The following is a 17,558-nucleotide window of genomic DNA, read 5'->3' as shown; positions in this document are numbered from 1 at the left end:
CAGCAGGGAGGAAGGCCTCGGAGAGCAGAGCATCCCAGAGAACACCACCACCACCACCGATGGCCAGCAAGTGCAGCTCAAGGTGAGTGTGCTCTTAGCACATGACGAGAACCTGTTAGCACACAGTTACGGACCACCCGAGCCAGAGTTTCACCCACAGCAGCTAAGATCTTGCCCCACCAGCTCCGAAAACCTGCCCACCACAACCACCTGTTTTTAACACACCCCTAAGGGCCAACCAGGCTCAGGACCCTCTGGTACCGCAAACCTGCCACCAGCCTTCAACCTGAGGAGCTCAAAGGAATATTGATGGCTACGGCCAGCTTGCACAGCGGAGCAGACTGCTGACCACCAGTGACTTTCTAAGGAAACAAACCTAGGAAAGCAGTATGCTGACATGCTGATCCTTGAATGAGTCCCTACAGTTTCTCTTTGGGTGACGAGCCTGGATGGACCAGTGCCACTAAGGCTGAACTGCAGCCAGAAGGCCATGCACAACCTCAGCCAGAAAGGAGAGGAGCACTTGCTCCAATGGCATCATGAACCTGCCCAAGAGAGACCATCCCCAGCCCTGAAAACTCCAGAGCCTCTCACCCCTCCCATTCACCCCCTGCACCCTTTCACTGTCATTCAGCCCATGGTAGAACCAAGACAAATACCCAAATCTTCATATTCTGTTTTATTTTCTCCCACACTTCAGATGTACAATGCAATGGTCTATGTCCCTGTTGATCCTACACAGAAGCCCTGGCTCCCCTGGGCTGGAGGAACACCAAAGCTCCTGCTAACGTGGTGAAACGTTTCCAACAGACTAGGAGAGATGTCTTTCAACACACAGTCCACAGGCCCTGTGGCCTCTGAGGAAGGTAAGGAAGGAAAGAAAGAGGTCCCGTTACTTGACCTTGCAGGACCCCTATCTCCTCACCTGAACTGGATCTACAGCTCAACACAAATACCTAAAGTGGCAGCAAAAGCTGCATGTGGAGGGGCTCATCAATCAGCATTTAACCTCATCAGTGCTACCTGGCCAACAGTGAGGGGGGGGGTGTTAACAGTGCCTTTGCTAGCTCAACAGATTTCCTTTTAAAATATTTTTTTGCTAACATGGGGGAAAAAACAGTCAGATTTTTTTTTTTTTTTTTACTGTTTTTGTTTTAAGCACACAGAATCATTCTCCTCTTCCACCACACAGAACATCTCCAGCATTTTCACCATATGGTACAGCAAACCAAAGATCAAGAGGAAACTCGGGAGTAGAAGGAACATCTGTGCAGGAGAAGAAATTAAAAGATCCCACATGTTTCCCCATCAGGGAGTCAGCCTGGTAAATAAATAGACCATAGCTCTGCGGATTGTTGGCTAACTCACTTTTCTGCCTACAGAGACATGGTTTTTATTGAAAATAGGAAATTTTGTTTTTTTGTAGGTAGAGCTCTGAGTGTCTGAGGTCAGACATGGGCAGGAGTTTTGTTCAAAGAAAAAAGGGGAGAAAAAAAAAAAAAAAAAGAGGGGGAAGGAATCCCCACTGATTGACTTCAAGTTTCACTGTTGCTACACTTTTAGCCAGGAAGGCAATTCTCACTTTACTACATGGTGACTGATTCAAGCTGGAACCGACACAGTCAAATTCCCATGGTTATTCTTGGAGTTAGATTAGCTTGGCTAATACAAGCCTCTTTAACCACATCAAGAGAGTCACAATGTGTATAACTTAGCGCTATTTATCTAAAGGGTGGATATCAGCAAAATACATACAATAAACTGCAGCTGGAAGAGTTTGGCTAAACTTTCCTAGACTACACTTTCCACCCCAGCTCTTACCTCCACTGGGACAGGCTGGATGGCAGGGAGCTGGGGGGAGGCAGAGGTGCTCCAGAGGCCACTGAGGCAACTCATGGAGACACAGCCTGTCCCAGTGCAAAGTCCTTGGGGAAGCATGGAAGATTTCTCATCTTCTTCAATATATGAGCCAATGTCCCGATGGGCAACATGCAGACATTTGTGTGAAACTGAAGACAGGGTGTGACGTTGCTGCTCCTCTAAAAGGCTATACAAGGTTGGGCACCCATGGAGGGGTGTGACAGTCCCCTTCAAGCCCCTGACCCCAGATGACATTTGCCACTGGCTTGTGGCTCGCCCCCTGGACCAATGAGTTGGGTCTGGTATTTGTGCTGCTCCAGAAGAGAGACAGGCTGGTGTTGGGCAGCTGTGCGAGAGGTTCAGGAGGAAGCTACGGCTGAATCTCAGGCATGACATGGGAAACCCAACAGACCTAGAAAGGATCTGAGCAAGGACATAACTGCAGCCCAGCAATTACGCCTGTACCTCTATGCCCAGCTGTTCTCATTAATGACTAAAAAAGCACTCCCAGTGTGACAATGTCTGTACAGATGAGTACTAACAGCACGGAGAACCTGCAACACAGACTGGAAGGCACTGACTGCCCTTCAGCTTCTGCAGTGCAGGAAACCCTCCAGGGACGTTAAAGCCAAACGAAGAGCAGCAGAAGCACAGAGCCTTCCTCAGCACTTCCCTGCACCCAGTTCTGCCATTCAAAGCCTGTCAAAGTTAGATCTAAAATCCGAGAAAAGCAGGATTTCATGGAGAAGGATGCAAAGCGGAAGACGAGGAAGAGACAGATGCAGGCAAAAAACAAGCAATGGGTCTAAGTGAAACATCCCAAATCTCCCAGATGTGATGGAGCATCCTGAGCCAATGGCTAACAGCCCCAGTCAGCCCGGCTCTGATAAGAGGAGACACTAACCATGGAGATAAATGGAGCAGCTGGGAATGGAGGTAGCTAAGGGCTGAACCACACAAACGCTCCTGGTAGTCATATCACTTTCCCCGTGTGGATGATTTAACAGCCAAAGGCCAATAAAGATATTTTCAGTTCATTTAATGTCTACAGAGAATCTGAAGGTCGAAAATTCTTTAGTCTGTGACAAATGTTTTTTCCATTAAAGGGAATTATTATTGTTATTACTACTAATATACATATGATTGTTGAAAAAAAATCCTTTTCTTAAAGCCCCAGGTTATTCTGCTCAGACATGGGAAGTCTCCACAAGTTGTTGCTCGCATCTTTGATAGATGGCATTTAGCTTAGGGACAAGATTTTCTGAATAAGAAAGTCATCCCGCTACCCAGAGTAAGTGCATCTCTGCCTGAAGGGAAAGAAGGGAAGTCTGGATGCAGAGTCCTGAAGGATGGAGTTAGGGCTGTAGCTGGCTTTGGGCAGGCAAGAACACACAAGTGGGTGATGCATTTTGGCAAACCTGGGGGAGCTCATACTCAGTTCATCTGCTTACAAGCATTAGTATGTGAATGCTGCCAAGGGGGAGCCTCCAATTTTACGACTGGTGTGATGAGCAGAAAGAAATCTGTCACCATGTCACTGTGTCACAGGGTGGGAGATTCATTTGGAAACAGGGAGGGTATGCGGAAACTGGGAAATGAGCTTCCCACCCACTCGGGCAGCACGTCTGGAGTCAGGCTGAACAAACACATCCCATTCCTGCTTCTGGCACAACAGACACATGTCCACAAATAACCCGCCACCAAAATCACCTCCCCAAGCTTTGTCTCTCCAGACTGCTCTGGGTCTGCCAACAGCTTTCCTGTGCAAGTCCTGCATGGAGTCCTGCCTCCTGCTCTGAGCAGTGACCTTCTTACTTCTGCACTAAACTCATTCAGAAAATCTGCTATAAACCTTGTGGTCCAGATTACGACTTTCTCACAGTGGTCAGCAAATGATCATGCAATTAATCCCATTAAAAATCAAGGGAATTACTCATGTGAGCTGCTGCTCATTAAAATGAGAGCAGGCTCAGAGCACTGACCGATGCCACTCTTTATCACTTGACCCGCAGGAGTGGAATAGGAAGGTTTCAGTGCTATCAACTCTCATAGTAACTGGCCTTTTGTTCAAGTCCCAGCTTCTAGACGTGAGCAATTGGTTGAGAATTAGCATTCACTGTTAAAACCCAAACAAAAACTAGTCTACCTTTTATGGTGAAAAGCATAAATTTACAAACAAGACCCAAATTCATCCTTCAAGGTCCAGAAACTGAAAGGCAAATAATGTAAGAGTCTCTATGCTTTTAATATAAATGTAGGCAGCTCTGGAAGCTGCCTCACCCATGTAAATGGGAAAGGTGCGCTCAGAGTCCTCACCTACAGCTAAGCTGTTACTTCATAGAATCACTCAGGTTGGAAAGGACCTTTATGATCATTGAGTCCAACCCTTAACCTAACACTGCCAAGCCCACCACTAAACCATGTCCCTAAGCATCACATCTACACATTTTTTTTAAATACCTCCAGGGATGATGACTCAACCACTTTCCTGGGAACCTTCCGTCTCAACTCTTTTGCTTCAGGCCACCTTTACCTAAAAATGTGAATATGCCATGAAGAAAGAGATGTTCATGCACGCAAGGACTGTTTGGGATCAGCAATCACCAGCTGATGGCATCTTCACTTCACATCAGTTTTGCTATGAAAAGAAGATTCAGCCTGTCTGTCTTGCAGTGGTACCACCTGATTAAAAATCTTAACCAAAAAAAACCCAAACGCCACTTGAGATGCTGTAAGTAGTACCTCTGAGGATGAGAAGCCAAGCATCTTCCTGATAATAATTTACTTACTATGTTTTAATTATCTTGGTTAGATTTTCATAAAACATTTCTTTCTGGTTTAGATATATGGACTTACAGCACCTGAGACTAAAGAGTGACTTCTCTTTTGCAAGAGAGGTTTTGACTCTGGTAAGCTAACCAATGCAGGGGGCATGAACATATAAACTGTTCAATGTCCTGATCCTGTGGCATTTGTCAGTGGGAACTTTGTTCCTGATTTGGTCTCGAGGTTTTGGAAGTTTGTGACCAAATCTAACTCCCTAAAATTAATCCACTGAGACAGCTATCTGACCTCCACCTACGCCTTACACCACAGACTCTAGCTGGAGCTTCCCGCTGGGCTGTTAGTTCCTCCCATTCCTTACTTGCAGCAGTTTTAACTCTCCTCGGGTCAGAAAAGTGAAGTTCTCCACACCTCTTAAAATGAGTAAGTTAGGACACCCTCATAACCTCTTATCAGCATGCATATCTTTCCGATTCCTTTTCTAAGGGATGTAGGTTTGCCATGTGCACAGATAAAAATCAAAGCCCTGAAAGAGGTCAGCACTGCAGTTACAGGACATTTATTTTAACACACAAAGACCCTGAGGATGACTTTCATCCAAACCCCTTTGGCAACTGAAACAACAAGCACCACTGCAAAGGGACACAGGACCTCTTGCAGAGTGAGATGAAGCCTCACTCCCTTTCCGCAGTGTCTAACTGTATCCCACAAAAACAGTGAACAAAAATCAAAGCATGCCCAAGAGACCGAGAGCAGCAGATTTTTGGCAAGGTGCCCCCAGAAGTCCCAGTGAGTTTGCCACCTTACTCTCAATCACTCAAGCAGTCCCAAGGCTACAACTCTTCCTAGACTGGACGTCAAGAGGTCTGTTAGCTTCCCATTTCCCAAGTGCTCATTAGAAAATGTATTTTTCATTAAAAATGAGGCAAGCCGAGAGTAATTTAGCCACTGCTGGAATCGAAAGGTAAAGTGCATGAGGACAGTTAGGCATCAGGCACACGGTGATCCCTTCTCACGAGGCTGGTCTGAGCTCAGCGTCCCACGGAGAAAAGAGAGGCTACAGCCAACTGAGAGATGGGGCAGAGGAAAGGAGGCAGCTTGACACCTATGGGGTTGCATGCACACTTCTAAGAGAGGGCTGCCAAAGCAACTGGAAAAAAAGCAAAGGTGCTTACCAGGGATCTGAACAAGTGATGATGGAACTCACACCCTCAGCAGGAGGGGTTCAGGGCATGTGCAAATCAGAAAAGGTTGAAAGGCCCTGATATAGATAACAAAAGCTTAGATGAGAAGGGGAGGTAAGATACCAGAATAGAGGAAGGGTTATTAAAACCCTGAGGAGCAGCATCAATTTCCTTTCATTTTGAAGTTGAAAACCAGCTGTGCTGCTCACTGACATGACTGACAGTTACTGCATTATCAGCTATATTTTGAGTTATAACAATGTGATCTGCAAGAAAGGGAAGGGCCAGAACTGGGTTAATTCTGTCATCTGCCAGAGTTTTCCCATGGATAAACCTCTCTGGTCCCGTCTCTGCTTTTGCATCTGCAAAATGCAAGACAGATCTCAGGAAGGTGGCATGAAATTTAATCAGAAGCCACCAAATGCTCTGAGCCTCATGCTGCAGAGCAGGAGTCAGAGACTGAATTCAAAGGAACTGTACTCATCTGAAATCAGCAGGACAGAAGCAAATGGAAAAAGTATTATCAGTGCTTTTCAGATATACTTATCTTCCCATTTGTGGGCTTGTCCATCTGTAGCATATTGCAAATCCTGGTTAACCAGAGCATCCAAGGGGGTCTTTCACTTACAGAAGATGGTTAGCCACCATTTCCAGCAAATGGCTCTCATGCTACTAAGTAACATCTCAGCATTTAAATGTCAGCAGGTGAAAACAAGCAAGAGAGTGGAGAACATGACAGACCATCTCCACCGCTTCACCTTCTATATTCTTGTCTAGAGACCATTTTTCAATGGTTTGATTTCAGGACAGGTTTTCTGCTAAGGTTAAACAATGGAGCATCCATGACATAAGTGGAAGGACCTGATTTATTCCAGCCTAGGACCATACCTGCTGAAATCAATGACAGAAGGACATGCATGACAGGGAACAAAACCACTGCCCTCGGGGCAGATACCTCCACAGGACACAGATGTTGGAGAATTTTCTCTAGATGTGGGTTCCACTGAACTTTTTATTCCTCCTCTGCTTCACCCTCTCACAGGAGCAACAATCCAATTTGCTCTCACAGACAGAAGACAGCAGGAGGGCTGCCTAACTCCCACTCCTTCAAAATTAGCCAGAACAGAGCTGGTCCTGAGCATAGTATCAATTAGCAAAAGTTGCAAAAGATTTGGAGATCCCTGGGTGAGGGCATTAAACAGACCAAGCACTGCACAGCCCATCTGTTAGCCACTCACATGTATAACTGACATCTTATGCAGCAGAAAGAGGTGAAACTCCATCTCTTCCTAAAGCAGTAACAGGTTCCACAATGCAGCAGGAATAATTATATAGGCAGCCAGTGACACTGGCTCTCTCATGGTGTTACATGATGCCACAGCATGCAAGAGAAGTGCATTAATTCAATCCCTGAGAAGCAGCAGCAACTGGCTTTCCTTTTATTTCGAAAGGGGGGGGGGGGGGGGAGGAATTTAAAGCAAAAACCATCCGGATAACCGGCTGACATGCCTGACGACTATAGCATTATAGGATATGTTCTGAATTAAATATAGTGCAATCCGTGAGAAAGTCAAACAAAAGCAGGAAAATGCATATAAAATAAAGAGAACAGACATTTACAGCGTGGTGTAATCCCCAAAGGGAAAATGCCTTTCTCAGGTCCGAAAATTTCCACCAGAAATGTTGGAAATCTTACAAAACTCTCAGCATCCAACTAAAGCAGCCAGGGGAGGCGAAAGGGGGTGGGAGCAGAGACTGAGGGTCTTTCCCCAACACAATCCATCAGAAGAGGGAATACTGTCTCCCAGCCAAGACATTTGGTATTTTTCAGAAATGCAGCTTTCTCCAAAGGCTCCGCAGAATGAGCCCAGCGTTTGTGGCTAACAGACTGGCAAAACATTCAGAGGTGCTGGTTGGGGATGACAGAGGCACTTGGTGCATCTCTGAAGAGCTTCTCAGAAAGCCCACACTGTCCTTTCACAGAGCAGCTATTGATGTCTCCTGCCAGAAGCATTTTCTTTCCCCAGTGCTAAATTAGACTGGCCTCATCCAACTTAACCACACTGGAAGATGCTTGGACAAAGGCTACTTCATACTCTTCCATCTATCCATGGTGATTATACGTCCCTTGTTACTCCAGTATCTACAGTGGATTTGTCCCAACAGCATCCCTGGGAAATAAGACCATGCCATAATGCCTGTCTTAGAGATGTGTGGAGAGATGAATGCTGCAGTTATACAGCACAGCAGGGTCATGCAGAGATGTCAGAGCCATGCTGGTGCCATGCCCCATCGGGTCAGTTAGCTTCTGAGGAACATCACAGTTTTGTGATGGGGCACAAGCATTTTGCCTTTTTTCCAGAGCTGGCACAGCCAGAGCCACCCCAGGTGCTCAGGCTGCACAACCTGGACATGTCCTAAAAGGTCACAGCAAGAATCCCAGCTGGGGAGAAGAGCTAACCTCAACAGAAGAGCATCTTTCCTTACAGCCTGCAACTTTTTATCCTTACAAAAATCACAGGCCTTAAAGTGTTCCTTCAGACTGCACGTAAGCAGCAGAACACCAATGTGCTCCAGCAACAGATGCTGCAGTAATAGTGACAATTGCCCTTGGACATTAAGGGGAGTAGGACCAGGTTCTCCCGCTGGCCTCCAGACAGAAACAGAACTACATCTGACAGTGCTGTCAGAGCAAAGGTCCCGTTTATAAACACAATGGCAACTTTAAGAGCCTCGCTGGAAGGGAGGCAAAGCACCAAGGTCACCTCCATTAATCACCGCTTCCTACCTCACCCGGGAATTTTAAAAAATATTTACCTTCAATCCTCCTTTAAATTTCAACCCTTTCAAGCCAATGACTGAAATACAGCATAGCCTCACTAAGATTTTTGGGTTTCTCAGTGCATTCACCTTACTGAGCCACTCCAAAGGCCTCACAACGCAAAAACTGCAAGCGCCGAAATCCTGCCCAGGAGAGACGGTTTGTGCAGGCAGGCACAGTGCAGCCCAGCACAGAGGCTGGACAGGTTGGTGGGAGGCTACGGGGCTTCAAAACCTCCATTCCTTTGGAAACACCTGGCAGCAGTGGTGAACACTGTGTTGCAGCTGCAAGCAAGATGCTAGAGGGTGCATCCTAAAAGCAGCACAGAACAATTAGCAGAGTGCTGCTATTCATTACATACTCGCTACTAGCAAAAACGCACAAAATATTAAAGTCAGCACGATTTGCAGGCTGGTTTGGTTTGCCCCAGTGTGTTTTGTCCAGTGCTGTCAGATTACCCAGGAAATAAAACTCCTGACCTGCTCCACAACATCACAGATTTAGGATGGCATCTTGCATGGGGAGGTGGTTCATCATTTAAGGGTCTCCTTGTGTGCTAGTGTGACTCCTCCTGGGTCTACCTGGTTCCCCAAAGCAACAGAGGTGTCAAGGGCTGAAGAATCACATCCGCCACGCAATGCCCTCTTCTACCCTTCCTTATTCCTCTCTCATAAAGATGCAACTGCTGATTTCACCAGCGTTTTAGGCAGGGACTACACAGCCAGCCAGACCCCATCTTCGCTAGCTGATTTTGTTTGGACCGGTGCAAAGCCTGGTGCAGGAATGCTCTAGAACCCAATTTATACATTGGGTGGTCATCGACTTTGCACCCATGGAATCTATCCTTAGAGAGACTTCTGCTGCTCACACAGTGGTGACCACGGTTTTAAATAAACCTGCTTAAAAACACACCCTTAGTTAAATCGGTAGAGTTTCATGAGCCTGCAAGACTACTCCCCTGCTTACACTACTGTGAGAGAGATGAGACTTGAGCTCCAAATGTATGAAACTTAATCCCTCTGTTTTCATAATCTACATCTTCTCTACAGCCTGTTAGCTCTGCTTGATATACTGTCCCCTGGAAACCATGAGTAACTTCAATATTGAAAACAGAAACAATAGCTCTGAACACAATGGCACATTTTACTTCAGAAAGTCCATCTGAAATGGTATCTGCTCATCTCTGTAGGACACTGCTCGTAGCTCTGGGGAGATGGGGGAGAGCGACTGCCCAGCTCAGTACAATGAAGAAACCGTGCCAAGCACAACATAACCACAGGTTTTAACTCCACACTGGGAAGAGACTCCTTTGTCTTCTTTCCTCCCTCTTGCCCTACCTCCAAACCCCGAGATGTTTTGCCTGCGTATCTGGTTCCAAACACGTGTCTCCCATCTTGGGGGGGATTTAGAAAGGAGTACAGACAACAAATCCCACTGCCCGAGCAGGCAGACGGAGCTGCACATGTAACAGATACCTTGCTCCGGGCCCCGAGGGAGACGAGCAAGCAGCCAGCAGGACAGGCTGTTTCCAACAGTGCAGAGCCAGCTGCCAGCCTTTACGCTCCCAGGCCCCGTGTGCATCCTTCGGCTCGGGCACTGCCTGGCCCCGGGTGCCAGCACCTCCCCAGGATGCTCATCTGGCACGCAGGGACAGCAAAGGTGTTCAGGGCGCAGAAAAGACAGACTAAGCCACTGTTGCCCACTTGGGCTTGCAATGGAGGGAGGGAGGGAAGGATTTACATGCTAGAATATAAGAACAAAGCTAGGCTTGCAACAGTCTGTCCTTAATGGTGCCTGTGGCAATGGCATCTCATGGATTGGTTTCTCTCTGCGGATTTATTTCTGGGCAGAGGAGACAAAGTCCACAGGTATCAGAAAAGCTGTTTTAAAGAGCTAGCCATCGCTAGCACAACCACACAACACAGGCACTTCAGCTGGACACTCAAACCCACACCAGCTCCTTCCAATCACTGCCCCGACACAGCACAAACACTGTTGTCTCTTTAGAAAAAGAAAAGGGGTAACATCTCAGATTTGGGTAACATCTGAGTCCTTACAGCCCATGTCCAGAAGCAGGTTCCCAGGGGATTCGCACAACTGTCCCGAAGGACCTTGCAGATGGACCAGACCATGACGCAAGACTGTCCTGGAAGGAGGGACAACACGTCCTGCAGGAGAGACCCAACCCAGCCCCCTAAGAAGGGAGGCTGGGACTAAAACCTTATTTTTGTAAGTACATGTCTGCCTGAGGAGCTTTGCTAATTTAATTGCGAACGAAAGCAAACCCTGGGAAAGTAGATGGGTTTGGACAGCGGCCACGGTGGCTGCGCATGTGCTGCTTGGAGCAGGGTGGGCACCGACTGTTTACGGGGCCTCTACATTATGCTCTGCATGCTCGTGAGTTACTCCAGGATTTTCATTCAGATGGTAATCATCCATCCTGAATGTGCCACTCATGGAAACAGATGGTATTCTGTGTATTATACCAAGTATCACATGCAGGGTACTAAAAGCATCAATGGAGGTCTTTGACAATGGGGGGGCGGGTTTCGGTCTTTTTTAATCTCAGTAGCTTTTAAGTGGCACAGGCACATTGTCAAGAAATACTTTCAGGGCCGTGACTTTTCCAAACTTGCAGATGATAAAACTGCTACAAGTTGCGAGGCACAAACGGCACGTGGAGGCAAACACCTGCACCTGGGAGGAGAGGGACTCCTTCCAAGCTCCATCCTCCCATCAGGAGGTTTCCAGCCCACATCCCTGCCTGGTGGCCTCTGCAAGACCTGAAGGTGGGACCAGGTGCAGGAGGTACCCAGTACACTGCTACCTGCCACAGGCAGCACAGCACTGCCTTGAAAGCCAGAGCTGTTGTACCCATGCAGGAGATGCCTCTCCCATCCCCATCATCAGGGCAGCAGCTCACTGAGCTTTAAGCCGAGGGTGGCCACAGAGCCACGTGGGCTGCACACCAGCACCCCTTGCTTCACAGACAGCTGGCTACGTGTCCACCTTGCCAGCAAGTATCCACGCCTGCTCTCCGCTAGCAGATGCTCTTCCAATGACACAAGGAGAGGTGCGCCACCAGGGACTGTTTGCACAGAACCGGGCATGCACTCTGTTGGTAAAATGAAAACAAGTTTTCTCTAGTCTGTCTGGCCACACATGCCCACTGTGGCCAGGTAAAGGATACACACTGATCAAATGATGCAGGTGTGCTTGGGTGATGAAAGGAAAGGGTCCTGAGGAAGAGCAAACTGCAGGGCACAGGCAACCACAACTCGTCCCATACAGTAGCTGCTTCCCAAACATTTCTGAGGGGAAGAAAGTGACCTACAAGCTGTTTTGGTGGCCAGGCTGATGCCCATCCAGGGCAAAGATTGGTCAGGATGCAGATTTCTATGGCTCTCCATGTCTTGTGACCACTTTTGGAAGCTGGATGGGGCAGGCAGGCAGGCCAGACTCGCATGAAAGTCACCTTGCAATCACTGTGCAAGCATCCAGAGCCATTTCTCATCCTCCCTGTGGGTTTGCACTCATTCATTCTGTCCTCCTTCCCATCACAGAAAGCCACAATAAAGAGACATCAGAAGGATGCCCAGATTGTGGAAACATCCTCACAGACGTGTTGGAAACTCCAAGCCTAACCAACAAGCTGCAGGTACCACACTCTTCTGTGTGGCTCAGGCAGGGAATTAAGATTTCACAGACCACCCCCCACTCCTCGAAATTACTTGATGATGCTTTGTCACAGAAAGCATCCAGGAGCATGGTAACCTCCATCAAAGAGATTCAGGCCACATCCAGACAGTGTAGTTCCCTTACAAGCAGCAGCCAAGCTGTCTGATGGCACTGCAGTCTCCACACCTGGCTGCTGGGTTTGTGAGCCCTTGTGACCCTCTGGTGCTCCATGGGGTTATTTATTTGATTAACCTTTAGCACCTCAGCATTACAGCTGTAAGGGAGCAGGGTACAGCTTCTCAAGGGAATTGACGATTCAGCCACCTGCAGAACCTAGCCCTAAAACTTTAATTTAAAAAAAAAAAAAAAAAAAAAAAAGGATCCCAAGAAAGAAGTGAAGTGGGGAGGAGGTGGGAAGAGAACCACACAGCAATTGCTTTCTACCAGGACACAAACAACTTCAAAAAATAGGTTCCACCTGTGCACCCTGCTGAGGGTAAGGTGACTATTTCAGAGCACAGAATGGCCTGTTTTCCATCAGAAAGGAAGACGCCAGCCTCAGCGAAGAACAGCTGCTGCTAACCTCTCCTCATTATCAAACAGAGACAGAAAAGGGCATGAGAGGGCAGCAACTATACACCTGCGGCCAGCATGCATGCAAGCACAGTGAGCTGCTCTTTGCTAGCAATGCTGATGCAAAGTTATCTTGCTTAATTAAGGCTTCCTTTGGGGGAAACCTTGGCTCAAGTAACTGAACAAATAAATTACACTACCAGTCGCACACGCATACACACAAATAACCTATTTTGCTCAGCCAGGTGCAGACAATTGTTTCTAGCCCTTCATCTGGGGCTGGTGCATGTCTCTCCATGAGGTCAGATGCAGGAGAACACCATGCTGGCTAGGAATGGAGAAAAACCCGAGAGCAGCTTAAGAAAAACAGAAAAAAATCTCAGAAGAAATTTTCCCTGCTCTAACAGGTGCAGAGGCGTGATTATATGTGCTTCAACACACGGACTTTCAACACGGCCTGAGCGTCACACTGCAGATCTAACATGGTTAAGAAGGCTTTGAAATCTCACCCCTGCTTTGAACCTCGCAGATTAGTATCAACATGGAGAAAGATTTGAAGCTGGAGGAAGATGCTCATATTTCGAAAGCGAGCACCAGCAGGTGAAGGGGCAAGCAAAGGGGCTGTTCTCTATTACAGGCAGCAAGAGCCGCCTGGGCAGGCGATCCCCTTGACTGGATCTGGGACTGAACAGCGTTAAACAGTGCAAATACAACAGAGGCTTGAAAATGAAAACAAAATTCTTTTCTTAGCCATATTGAGGCATACAACAAGGCAAACCGCCAGACAGCTTCAGTTGCCTTTGTTAAAACCAAGCAGAAGAATATGAACCAAGCAGAATCAATGCTTCCAACGACAGATGGGCTGACACTGTAATAGTATCTCATCTACTTAAAAGCATCTGTCAAATGTCCAAAGGTGGAAAAAGAGCTCCAAACTTCACATCCTGAGTCTGAATGTGTCCCTTCAGGTACTACTTCCAGATTTAATCTGTGGAGAAAGAACCTACTTCTAACATCAGATAGGAACATAGAGAAAGGAGGAAGAGAGAATGCTGAGGGGTTATGGGGTGGATTCTCAGCATAATGCTGACTCACAGGAGCCTGCCAGGTCCAGGAGATGTGCAGGCGCCCTGCATGCCTGCAAGCAAACAAAACCACAATGAAACTACTCCAAAAAGTAAGAGGAAGAGCCAATTTCAGCAAAACCAATGATTTCTAAGTTGTAGAAGGACCACTTTTCCATGCTCATGCACTTCATGCAAAGGTGATTCTTTTTTCCACAACACCACTGGATTTTCAGGTACAAGGCAATTCCCTTCCCTGGGAAACCTTGCTTTACATTTGCCTTCCCAACTGGGAAGTCTCCAGGAGCTATTACAGTGCACCTGACAGCAGTGAGCACACAAGGATTGTGTAGGCAATGAATAACTACAACCTGGCTTATATTCTTTACTGAGAGGGCGGTCAAATCGGAACAGAATTCCTAGAGAAGTGGTCAATGCCCCAAGCCTCTAAGTGTTTAAGAGGCATTTGGAAAATGCCCTTAAATAACATGCTTTAACTTTTGGTCAGCCCTGAAGCGGTCAGGCAGCTCGACCAGATAATCATTGTAGGTCCCTTCCAAGTGAAATATTCTATTGTTCTAATTCTGAAGGCCTCTAGGATGGACACACAGCAAGGATTTCCATATTTCTGGTGTTTCCAGATTACGACAATCTCACAAGATGAGAGTTTTCTGTGAACTTTTACTGTCCTTGGACCAGAACCCAATACCCAGGACTGAATTTAAAACTCCACATGAGAACAAATTGATTAGTCTGAGTTTTCATCATGACCCCAGGCAGCGCTGCATCTGGAGTCCCAAAATCCATGGGAGATGAAAGCTCTTCCAGAACAGGGAATCCAAAGACCAAATCTCTAAAATCCAGCTTTTCTGCTTTAGTCAGGGCAGGAAGAAAAAATAATACAGTGTTCTTCCCTGTAGCCACTGGTGCTTTAACCACCCTAAGAAAATAAGACAGAGGGCCAATACACCTTATATATCTTTAGACCATGAATTACAGTTTCCACCAGATGTAGAAGTATGAGAAGACTGCTGTTAAACTTGCCATCCCCATGGAGAAAACCAGCTCCCAGTGCTGGCGGGCTAGAGCCCACGGAAGCTGTGACTGTAACCTTCCCTGAACAAAGGTCTGGCTGCTGATCTCCCAAGGGCAGGGGCACAGCCAGGGTCCAGCACAAGTGGTTCATCCTGAAGTCTCAGCCCAGTTGTCGCCACCTCCCTTCCCTGCATCGGTAAAATGCTGCTAGCCATGTAATGCTTTTATCTCAACAGAGAGCTCCCAAGCTTAATGAATCATGGTGAAGAAAGGGATTATTTCTTTCAACTTATATTCACCAGGGCTTGCAGCTTTTCATGTGTGTTCCTAGAGACCAACCTCTGCTCAGAGCTGGTATGTGCTACTGAAATACAAATAAATTAACAGGTCACCACGAGGGAAAGAAAGAGTTAGTTTTCCATTCTGATGACTGACATACTTGAGAGCCTGACGTATCTGAAATCCATTTTAAAAATACATATTTAAAGAGCTGTCTTTTATAGAGGGACTTTGTTATGACGTGGAAAATTCACAGCTCTTAACATCAAGCCCTGGGTGGAGGGAGTCTGGAGTATGAGTTAAAAATAATGTGGTTGTTTGGAGAAATTAGCAGCACCGATTTAAATCCACATCCCCTCCCTCCTCAAATAATCACCCTGTGAACGGAGGTGGTTTATGAAGCCCTCTGGAAAATGTTCCTCATGGCCTCCATTCCGAACTCAAAATAAAATACATTACATCGCAGCAAATACTTCACCAGGGTGCTGCTCTCTCTTCCCCCCAACCCACGCCTCCCATTTGTTGCTAATTAAATGAAACAGCAGGTGCTTAGACCACAAGCGCAGCGGGGCTGCAGTGAGCACAGTGATTAAACCCCCCTGGAATGTCTTCTTGGAGAGCTGTATCTTTCCAGGGACTGGACTCGAAGAGGAAAGATGAGATTAGAGGTGAGGGCTGGGTTGCTCTTTGGCTGAGAGCTCCACAATTGGAGGGCGCTTTCGAAGGACGGGTCACTAGAAACATCAGCTTTCCGGGGAAGATGCTGGCTCCTCTCTGGTTTGCCAAGCCACCTCCTTTCTACGGGGCACATGCAACATGGGGTGCTCTGCCTCTGAGCTGGAGACATCTCCTTTCTCACCCAGCTGAGACCCATCATCCCAATGCAGAGCAGCCTCCCCCACACCAAGGCATGTGCGGGCAACTCAAACCTTCAGGCATTGATTAGCAATGCAGTCCCTGAGGCAGGAGCCATCCCAGCCTAGCCCTGGGTGAGGCCAGGGAACAGATGCACAACAGGCCAGGGTGTCAGAGCTGGCCGGGAAGGTTATTGGCCATGTCTGAGCACACGACACATCAGGCCACACTAATGAGATGTTCCTAATTGCCATCCAGAGCAAACGAGTGCAAGCCCGAAGAACACTTTTGTAACAGCAGCTCACTCTCTGGCACATGTCCTTACACCACAACTCCCGGCACACCTATTTACCTGCTTGCCTCCACACTGCAATCCCACCCACGGGTACTCTGGGGACACAGCACAGACTGAACCTGCCCCATTTCCTTCATATGAAAGAAAACGACCCTTGCTGCCACCAACGCCGCCACCAAGCCTCACCTCCTGACACCAGAAATCAAACCAATCAAAAGGCAAATGCTGTTCTGTTATTGATAGGGGGTAGGTAGCGCTGTAGGAAACAGATAGGCATGGAGCCAAGCGTCCCATCAAACCAGCCCTCCGCTGCATCCTGCTCTGGGGCCTCCTCCTTTTACCCCAGTGAAGTCCTTCCCCTGCTTGCCGTGCACCCTGTCGATAGCCATGGCTCTCTCCCATCCCAGCATGCCAGCCTCACTGGTGATTTCCTATCAAGACGAGGTGGGATGAATTTATCACCCAAAAGGCACCTGTGAGTACTAATGCACAGGGACCCTAAACCAGTTATCAGCTGGGATAACATGGTACAAGCCTGGAAATAAGCTGCTCATCTCTTCTACAAATTCCACTCCTGGCAGCAAAAGTCCATGGGACCAGGACATAATCCCAAGAAAGAAAAGCACTATTTATATTTCTGCTGAGTAGTTCACTTCTCTTTGGTCACTCTGTTGATGCTTCACTTCACCAAACCCTGTTAGAACTGGCTGGTGGCTCGGGGGGAGGAGAGGGAATGTGGTCATTAAGGTCTGGCTCAGCTACTGTAATACATTTGGCTCTGTTAAGACAACTTCCAGCTGAAGACTTCAAAACATTTTAGAAACATTAATGAATAAACTTTCTCCAGGAGGGCTGATTATAGCCCCCATTTTATGGGTGGATATTTGCAGATAACCTTCCTGCCACACCAGCCGTTCCCCACTCCTTGTTTCACACTGCAGACTCCCAGCCCCTAACTACCTAAAAAACATCTCCACACTAAGGCAACAAAATATATTTTGACCTAAGAGTGAAACAGGATTCAATACAAGGTTTCTTAACAGCAACAGGCAGGAACGTACAGCCCTAGTGCTGCTGCAGCCCACATCACACCCCTGCTCAGCTGTATCATCCAAGGCTGTCCCACAACC

At 47.4% G+C, this 17,558-nt stretch overlaps 1 protein-coding gene across 2 annotated transcripts in view; it reads right to left on the bottom strand.

Moving 5' to 3' along the window:
• Positions 1 to 17,558, bottom strand: part of SH3PXD2A (SH3 and PX domains 2A) — a 272,044-nt gene that overhangs the window by 193,707 nt on the left and 60,779 nt on the right. The window lies entirely within an intron of this gene.

Source organism: Falco biarmicus, chromosome 9, assembly GCF_023638135.1.
Source record: "Falco biarmicus isolate bFalBia1 chromosome 9, bFalBia1.pri, whole genome shotgun sequence".
Classification (NCBI taxonomy): domain Eukaryota; kingdom Metazoa; phylum Chordata; class Aves; order Falconiformes; family Falconidae; genus Falco; species Falco biarmicus.
Note: the sequence above shows the minus strand (reverse complement) of the source record. Positions and strands in the feature narration are given on the sequence as shown.